We start from the raw sequence: 9,686 nt of genomic DNA, 5'->3' as shown, positions 1-9,686 counted from the left end.
GCAACATTTCACAAAATCAGAAGGTGGAGGAAAGTGCCGTTACTGCAACCAAAAGCTGTCGCACAATCGAGGATCCACGTCGAACATGAAAAGGCATCTCGAACGTAAGCACCCGACAGTTCCATTATATAGAAATATACCACCATCTACGTCCGAACCTCAACCAGATACGCCAGTTGTTGTAGATAATGTACAAAACAAAAGTGAGGGTACCATAGAATCCTTTTTTTCGTCAACTAAGCCATTATCATCAGAAGCAAAAAAACGAATCGACTCGTTATTGCTTTTAATGATTTGCAAGGAATATCAACCATTCTCAATAGTGGAAAATGAATATTTTGTGCGTTTTGTAAAATCATTAAATCCTAAATACGTATTACCCACCCGGAAAACTATATCAAACGCATCATTGCCAGCATTGTACAATGAAACATTTGAAATTGTGCACAATAATTTAAAAAATACGTCAACAGTTTCGCTTACTGCCGATTTCTGGACAAATATCAACCAAAATAGTTTTTGTGCGGTTACTGCCCACTTTATGAACAATAGTAACGAATTATGCTCCCACTTATTAGAATGTTCAGAATTTTCCATCAGCCATACAGGAAAAAACATTGCAGAATGGTTAAACACTATCAGTGGTACGTTTAATATAACTGATAAAATATTCGTTTTGGTCACTGATAATGCTTCTAACATGATGGCAGCTGCATCTAAGCTTAACATTATGCATCTTTCTTGTGGGGCACATACATTGAATTTAGTCGTAAAAAATGCTATACAACATTCTATCAGCAGCACAGTCGAAAAAGCAAAAAAATTGGTAGTACATTTCAGAAAAAGTTCTAAAGCAGCTCAGATGCTGCTTGAAATGCAAACTAGTTTAAATTACCCTACTTTAAAAATTATAAATGATTGTTCTACACGCTGGAACTCCACGTTTGATATGCTGGACCGATTAAAGAAAAATAGAGTACCATTAGTTTCATGCATAGCATCGATGAAAATCGACCAAACATTAAACGAACAAGATTGGATTATAGTAGAGCAATCCACCAAAATTTTAAAATTGTTGAATACTATTACAATTGAAATAATGGCAGAGAAAACTGTAACCCTCTCTAAATTGGGGTACTTAACGAGGTTGCTATTGGAAAAATTGAAGGATAAAAAAAGCAAAGAAAGTTTTGTCCCTCAGGTTAGTGAGTTAATAGAACTACTCATTCAAGGACTTCAACAAAAGTTTGAAGCCAGTCGGTCAGAAATAGTATCATGCGCAATTTTTTTGGACCCTAGATTCAAAAAAGATGGATTTTTAGGAAACACTGAGGAATTCGAAGGAGTTTATGGTAAAATGATAGAGAATATGATTCCACTCCAGCCACAGGTAGAAAGCGCAGTTGTAGAAGATACAGAAAGAGGAATAGATAGCGACGACGATATTTGGGAACCCTTAACGAGAAAAGTACAAAGCGAATACCAAATATCTAGTCCTAGAATTATTGCTGCTCAGGAACTAGATAGATACATAGCCGAAAATAATTTGAAATTGAAAGAGGATCCCCTTCATTGGTGGAACGAGCGTAAATTATGTTATCCGTCTTTGTATACTTTTGCTAAACGGTATTTAAGCATTCCAGCATCGTCAGTTCCATGCGAACGAATGTTTTCAAAAGCGGGTTATATATTAACTGAAAAAAGAAACAGGATAACATCTAAGAAATTGAAAGAAATTCTGTTTGTACAGCATAATTACAGTTAACTCACAACGCATTTCACAAAGTTACACAATTTATAACATTGTAGTAAATTTCATTAGAATAAAACATGGATTTATGAGAAAGCCAGGTAATAAAAATTTCAATAAAGTTCATTTTATTTTATCTAATCTAAAAATGTCGGTTTTATATAATTGTCAAACAATATACTTGTGTATGTATGTATGTTGTGTGTGTATGTGTATGTATGTGTTTGATTCATTTTTTTCTGTATATATATATATATATATATATATATATATATATATATATATATATATATATATATATATATATATATATATATATATATATATATACATATATACATATATATTATACAAATAATATTTTTTTACTTTATTGTATAAAAAAAAAAAAAAACTTCAGAGCAATAAATGACGAACACTTTTTTTTGCTTGTGAGCAGTTTTTAAAATTGAAATAATCGTTGTTATCGGGAAATTAAAGCGCTTCAGAATACTTCCGACTTTTACAACGACACCGACGGCCCCAACGGCTCCAACCGATTCCGTCGGCTCCAACGACTACGACGGCTCGCTCCGGACTGCTCCGTCTGCTCTGACGGCTCCGTCGGCTCCCACTTCTACGACGGCTCCGACCGCCTCTAGCTGCCGACTAACGGCTCCGACGGCTCCGACGGCTCCTACGGCTCCGGACGGCTCCGACGGCTCTGGACGGCACCGACGGCTCCGGACGGCTCCGACGGCTCCGACGGCTCCGGACGGCTCCGACGGCTCTGGACGGCTCCGACGGCTTCATCGGTTCCGACGGCTCCGACCGGCTCCGGCTGCCGACTAGCGGCTCCGGACGGCTCCGGACGGCTCCGACGGCTCCGACGGCTCCGACGGCTCCGGACGGCTCCGACGGCTCCGGACGGCTCCGACGGCTCCGACGGCTCCGACGGCTCCGACGGCTCCGACGGCTCCGGACGGCTCCGACGGCTCCGACGGCTCCGACGGCTCCGACGGCTCCGGACGGCTCCGACGGCTCCGACGGCTCCGACCGGCTCCGGCTGCCGACTAGCGGCTCCGGACGGCTCCGGACGGCTCCGGACGGCTCCGACGGCTCCGGACGGCTCCGACGGCTCCGGACGGCTCCGACGGCTCCGACGGCTCCGACGGCTCCGACCGGCTCCGGCTGCCGACTAGCGGCTCCGGACGGCTCCGAACGGCTCCGGACGGCTCCGAGGTCGGAGTTTTGCACCTACCTTCCGGAATCGCTTCCAATTTTGGCGGAGTCATCCGGAAGCGATTCCGGATTTTTGTTGAATTTACCCATCACTACTACATACCTCAAGGTAACCGTGTTACGGTTACGGTGTTACGGTTAAGTTCCGGCAGCATCGAACCCCGATATCGAGATCGAGATGAAACGCTGTTTGTGTCTCCTGCTTAAGCGACTTGTAAAGGTTTACGCGAGCAGGATCTAAATGTAGATTTAGCTTTTAAGGGTAATAATACCTAATACCTAGCGATTTGTGGTTTGGACTATCAACTAAATAATTTAAAAAAATACAAATTACTAAACTATAACATATTAACCAAGTACGACCGGTCCTATGACAGGTAAAGTGGCTTGCGTACTTATTACTTTGATTAAACTTATTTCTAAGGTTACCACCGTTGCTAATTAGTAAATATAGCTATTGATGCTTATTATCAGAGTGTATAATAATACAATGGAATAGCTTAATTATAACAAATCCCACAAAACACCTTTTTGCTAGTGGTAAACAAACTGAGATGGTTTGTTTACCTTTTCAGTATGAGAGCTAACCACGTACACTACTATTAGTGATGTGCTGTATGGAGCGCACCTACGGCTCCGATCCGACTCCGACTATTGTTAGTTCGATTCCGTCTCCGGCAAAATGGAACCACTAGATCCGCCCGGAGTCGGAGTCGTTCGTAGTCGTTCGGAGTCGTTCGGAGTCATTCGGAGTCGTCCTGAGTCGTCCGGAGTTGCCCGGAGTTGCCCGGAGTCGCCCGGAGTCGCCCGGAGTCGCCCGGAGTCGGAGTCGTTCGGAGTCGTTCGGAGTCGATTCCGAATTTATCGGAGTCGGATCGGAGTCAACTCCGGATTTTTGCCAACTTTACCCATCACTAACTATGATTTCATTGATTGCCTGCGTGCGTATGTGAATTTTTAAAAATAACGGTAATTGCAAAGGTAACTGTGGGACGGACAGTGTTCATGAAATGAAAATATTTGAAAACTCATAAATAAAAATATAACGGAAGTATATTTGAGTGAATAAATTTATGTTCTGCATTAATTATGAATCCCTTTCAATGTGTATCCGCAATAAATATTATATTTTAAACCAGCTCCTACATTTGCAAATTTAAGCAGTGCTACCGTTGTTCACCCATATCTTAACCCTGGTTTGTATCCCCATCGATATATCGCACACATACACAATATTTGGCGCCACTTGTGCATATTTTTCAAAGCGCAAAGAGGCAATTGAAAATGGCTTACAATACTGATATGCTTTCTGATATTTTTCAGGACCGTGAACAAGCGATCGAGTGGATGCAAAAGCGGGCTCTTCTGCAGCCGGTTCAATTGTGCCCGAGATGTCCAAAGGAAATGAAGCTAACTCCCTACAAAAGCATCGACGGCTACAGGTATGTATGTCCCGACTACAAATGCGGCGGGACCAGCAGCATCCGGGCCAGGTCCATATTTGCCAACCACAAGGCTTCGCTTAGGAGCCTTGTGCGTTGTTGTTACGAGTGGGCCAATGGGGCCAACTCAACTCGTTGTGCGTTGGAGATTGGCCTCTCCCACAACACGGTTCTCTCGTGGTACGATACGATCCGAAGTTTTCTTTGGGAAACATTCGATCGTACACGAGAGAAGATAGGGGGCCCTGGCATGACGGTGGAAATCGACGAAACTGTCATCACTCGTCGAAAGTACAACGTCGGCCGGGTCGGTAGTTCCGGTCCTCAGTGGCTTGTGGGTGGGATATGCCGGGAAAATAAGGCCATTTTCCTGGAGCGTGTCCCGAAACGCTCCCTTGCCGTTTTGAGCGATCTGGTGGTTCGGCATGTTGAACTCGGAACGACAATTATGACCGATCTCTGGAAAGGTTATAATGGGCTGGAGGAGCTTGGATATCCCCACGAATGTGTCAACCACTCCAGAAATTTCCTCAATCCAGATGATAACAATATCAACACACAACGGATTGAGAATGTTTGGAGATGGTTGAAGGCATTTTTGAGAAAACAAGGCACTAATATTAAAAGCAACATGGACAAATATTATGCTGAGCATATCTTCCGGAAATGCAATGATGATGTGTTTGTCGCCTTGATAGATGCCTTGGGGAACCAAATCGAACATTTTTAATAATTAGTTTTCTTTTTTTTAAGCAGGTACACTCAAAGCAGATTCTCATTTGGTCCAGAGAAGCTTAGCTGCGAAACGGACCCAAGGAGGAGGTTTTGATGGCACCTTGCTAAGGTGCATTCTACATTTCCCCTCCTTGTAAAAAAAAAGAAATTAAATTTTAAAACAAATCCCTTTCTAAGATTTTAAGGCAGCGCAGTTGAAAACATCGATTTTTTTTTTATCGGGGGTTTTCCGGGGTTTCAGGGGTTCAGGGGGTTTCCCCTGCGGTAAGTAATTCTAGATCATAGCGATCGGCTTGCACGAGATGATAACACAATTTACTTCCTTTCCTAACACTTTCTATTTGCATGCCTCCTGCCGCACGAGCTCGCCGACATACGCGTCGATCCGGTTTTAAGTGGCAAGCGGGATAAGGGATAGATCTAGTACACCGCATACCATCCGACCGATTTCCCCAATCGGTAGCACACCTCACTAGTCGAGGGGGTTTCCCCTGCGGTAAGTATTGATACATCATAGCGATCGGTTTGCAAGAGACAATGTAGGCTGTTTATTATTTTTTTTTATTTTTCTTCCTATTTGCATACCTCCTGCCGCACGAGCTCGCCGACCTACGCGTCGATCCGGTTTTAAGTGGCAAGCGGGATAAGGGATAGATCTACTACACCGCATACCATCCGACCGATTTCCCGAAGCGGTAGCACACCTCACTAGTCGAGGAGGTTTCCCCTGCGGTAAGTATTGATACATCATAGCGATCGGTTTGCAAGAGACAATGTAGGCAGTTTATTAATATTTTTTATTTTTCTTACTATTTGCATGCCTCTTGCCGCACGAGCTCGCTGACCTACGCGTCGATCCGGATTTAAGTGGCAGCGGGAAAAGGAATCTACAACGCCAACCATCCGACAGTGTTCACGATAAGAAAGGAAACGTCTCTTATCGTGGGGTTTCCCCTGCGGTAAGTTATTTCACATCACCAGTACAAGACGGTAACAAAATTTTTAAACTTAAATGTTTCTTTTTTTTTTGCATGTTCCCTACCGCATGAGTTCGTGCTACATGTTGGAATTACACGCGAAATGATAGAGAATCGTTTTTCAGTACACATGCCACAACACACTATCGGTAAGTAACCACATGCTCATTTACTTTTTACTGTATCTCTTATGTTTTTTTAAACGTTATTTTGTTTGTTTTACATTCTTTTTCATTTTCTAAGGTATTCGTTTTCCTTCATCTAACTGTAAGAAACAGTCACTGCGCAACATCCTACGATAGCCAAGCATATAGACGAAACATTAATGTTGTATCATGCTAACCCGTGACAGGCAAGTGCTCAGTAACTCACGCACGTCCTTCAACGCACACATCATGAAACATCTGGTGAATGAGATTGCTGAGCAAAACACTCACCAAACGGAATAGAATGGATGAGTTTATTTTATGCATCATGTACCTCCCTTTTTGCCTTATAATGTGACCAGTGCCTTATTTTTTTTTCTTTTGTTTTATGTTAGCATAGGATTAGTATTAGTATTAGTTTGGTTTAATTAGATATAAAATTTTATTGTGCTAATATACGCATGGACTATTGAAACATATAATTATGTGTTTGTTGAGCAACACCATTTGGGTAAAAAAAAAACGTGTACTCGTGAGGAAGCACGCACTTTGAGTAATAATTAACATCAGATTTACTAATCATAAAACCAAACGTTGTGTTAGAGCGTATGTGAGGCCGTTGTTTGTTACGCTCGTTGTGTTGGCTGCGGTTCTCGGGTCGAACAAAATGCGGACAAGACAATTGGATATAGACAATCGATCCTAGCACTTGCCGCAGGTGCGTAATCCATAGAACAGTATTTCTTCTTGGTCGTGATCGTCCGACGTTCTCCGCTGGTTCAGCGGATCAATGGTTAATTCAAGCGGTGAGGTGAGCCTTTGCTTGTCACTATGGTGCACGTAACTATATATTAACAACATCTAGGAGTATTATTAAGGGCCATGGTTCCGTTATAGTTAAAACCACGCAACAAGCATAAGGAAACTGTAATTGAAATTTGAATCAGTTAACAAATTATCTAATGGAACAGATAATGAAGCTGATTTGGAACTGTGTACACAATCATACACACAATCGTGACACTATCGCAAGTGTTTATTGCACTATAACGTTATTTACATGTTAAAATTATTCATTATACAAACACATATATAATTATTGCATCAAACATACTACTCATTTTTTTAACTGAAATTGTATAAATATATCGCATAACTCACCAATTGATAGCCTATTTGTTTTTCTTTCGTTTGGCATTAGGGTGTAGTAGCCACATTTGGAATATGTAATGTAATCATATTTTTTATTCTACTGGGTTCGGTCGGTTCGATCGGTAACAAGATAGGAAAAATAAAATAGGTGCACATAATAATATGCACGCACCACTAACAAATACTTTTACTAGACCCGTTCCAAACAGAGTCCAGTGTATGTTTAGTGCACCTTGTATATTGTTCATTTGAATCTGAAAATTTGAAAAAGAAACAAAGATATTAGCATTCTTTACACTTATTAAACGTACTGAAACTATATGTATACTTGCCTTGCGTTATACTGCCGTCAAGATATACCGAGCGGGAGACCGTCACCATCCTACCCGAGCAGGATGACGTTGTACATATTCACAGCTGCGCCATAATGATTTGGTGTGGTATGGATGATACGTGGGAGCTGTGCCAAAAACATCAAACCATTCTCGCCTCCTTCTGATAAGCTTTAGCGCATTAGCTCCTTAGTGATGTCATCATCTGGTTCCTGCGGACAGTATATTCATTCCTTACAATCCAATATCCCCAGCGACTCGGCAAACGTTGCGACCGAAAGAGCCAAATCTTCTAAACATGTTCGTAGATTTGCACTTGAAGAGGCAACTAGATTAACCAAAAGAGAACATGTATGAAAATTATTGAAAATGTGTGAACGATAAAGAGCCTCCACCTAGTCAACAAATAGCCACATGCGGGTCGCGAGCCGTACTATGCCGATCGTTGTCCTAACCGATCCGATCTGTGTCCTGCCAGCCGATTGGAACGCACCCTCCCCTTCGCTAGAGCCACCGACCGTGCGCCGATAGTCATGCCAGTTGTTGATGAAAAGGTGTCTGTGAACAAGAAAGAAACAAACATGAAACTCAATCGCACACCCGGAACATACAGCGCATCGCACCACAATAGACGACGCAACTTAACTTCCGCTATGCTTCTAGTCGCGATGGTCGGACACACTCGGCATCGTTACACAGTTTGATCGTGCGCGTAGCGAATATATCGAACGTATGCAGCCGGCTCTTGACCGCCCTCATTCGGCGTGAATGGCTCACCGAGAACCGGCTTCGCTGCCAGCTCGGCCGCGCCGATTGCATCCTGCTACTGCCGCTCGTCAATGCGGTGCACCTCGAGTGCATCGACGACCGGTCCGTGGAACAAGGCATTCACAGAAGATCCAGGAAAACCAGATGAATCCCATCAGCCGGGAACCAGCAACCTAAAAAAAGCCGGACACCAACAATACCATTTTTTCGAACCTAAAAAAGCCCAACAACCGGAACGATATTATCCGCACCCTCACCGTCGATCTCACAGAACGAATGGGACGAGTGCTTTCCTTTGCTTCGGATAGTTGTGAATGTTTTTCGTGGTACGTGGGTGATGATTTTCAGCTCGCTCGAGAACACCTGCACGAACCAGGTCTCGTAGAACCGGCGCAAACACTGCAGCGTGATCAGCGTCATAGCAACCATCGTCTCGGTAGGCGTGGTGCGCACCGTACGCTTGTTGGTTGCCAACGTATCGAGGAAGGCGATTACGTAGTCCCGCGCTGGCTACATCATGACGGCAAATCCGGCCACCGACCAGAGGGCAGCAAAGACGTAGAAATGTATGAACCAGGCCTTCAGGATCTCCAGCAGGGACACCAATCGGTCCGATGATCCCTTCAGTGCATGCTTGTCATACCGGAACGTCTGCCGGATGGCAGTGGGCAGATGCTTTTTGATCGTTGCCAACAGTCCACCGAGCACCACGATCGTCACGATGAGGTTGACGAAAAGAAAGCTCGACCGAATATCGAACCACGGGAACCTGATGATAACCGCAACGAAATGTAAACAAACCGCCATAAATGAAAACAACACCAATTGAAACCGACACAAAGAGTGTGGAGCGACCCACAGTTCCCAGGTCGCATGTTCGAACTGTCACTGGTTTATTTACAGCGCGGTATTGGGTTTTTACCACATGGCCTTGAACGTTGGCCAGTGTTCGTATAGACCATCAAAAACCGGCATTGGGATGTTGAGATGATGCTGGATGGAGACCGATTATGATGCAACTTCAGGAGGTGTTGTAGCTGACGATGGCTTTTTGTCGATTACGACCAGCTTCGCTGCCTTAGAAGCATATAGTGAGTCGAATGCTTCGTCTTTTGCCAAGTCTTCATCTACGTCATCTGGCAATTCTTCCAGGATTAAATCCA

General features: G+C 43.5%; 1 long non-coding RNA gene across 1 annotated transcript; it reads right to left on the bottom strand.

Annotated features, from left to right (window-relative positions):
• Window positions 1-7,494: 7,494 nt before the first annotated feature.
• On the bottom strand, window positions 7,495-8,689 carry LOC120952534 (uncharacterized). The gene is made up of 3 exons (XR_007452038.1): window positions 8,379-8,689; window positions 8,151-8,313; window positions 7,495-8,083 (listed from the first exon to the last, which is right to left on the bottom strand). It is a non-coding gene; the product is annotated as an uncharacterized LOC120952534 (long non-coding RNA).
• Between the last annotated feature and the right edge of the window lie 997 nt (window positions 8,690-9,686).

The sequence above is a fragment of the Anopheles coluzzii genome, chromosome 2, assembly GCF_943734685.1.
Source record: "Anopheles coluzzii chromosome 2, AcolN3, whole genome shotgun sequence".
Lineage (NCBI taxonomy): Eukaryota > Metazoa > Arthropoda > Insecta > Diptera > Culicidae > Anopheles > Anopheles coluzzii.
The sequence above is the reverse complement of the archived record's forward strand: the minus strand, read 5'-3'. Positions and strand labels throughout refer to the sequence as shown.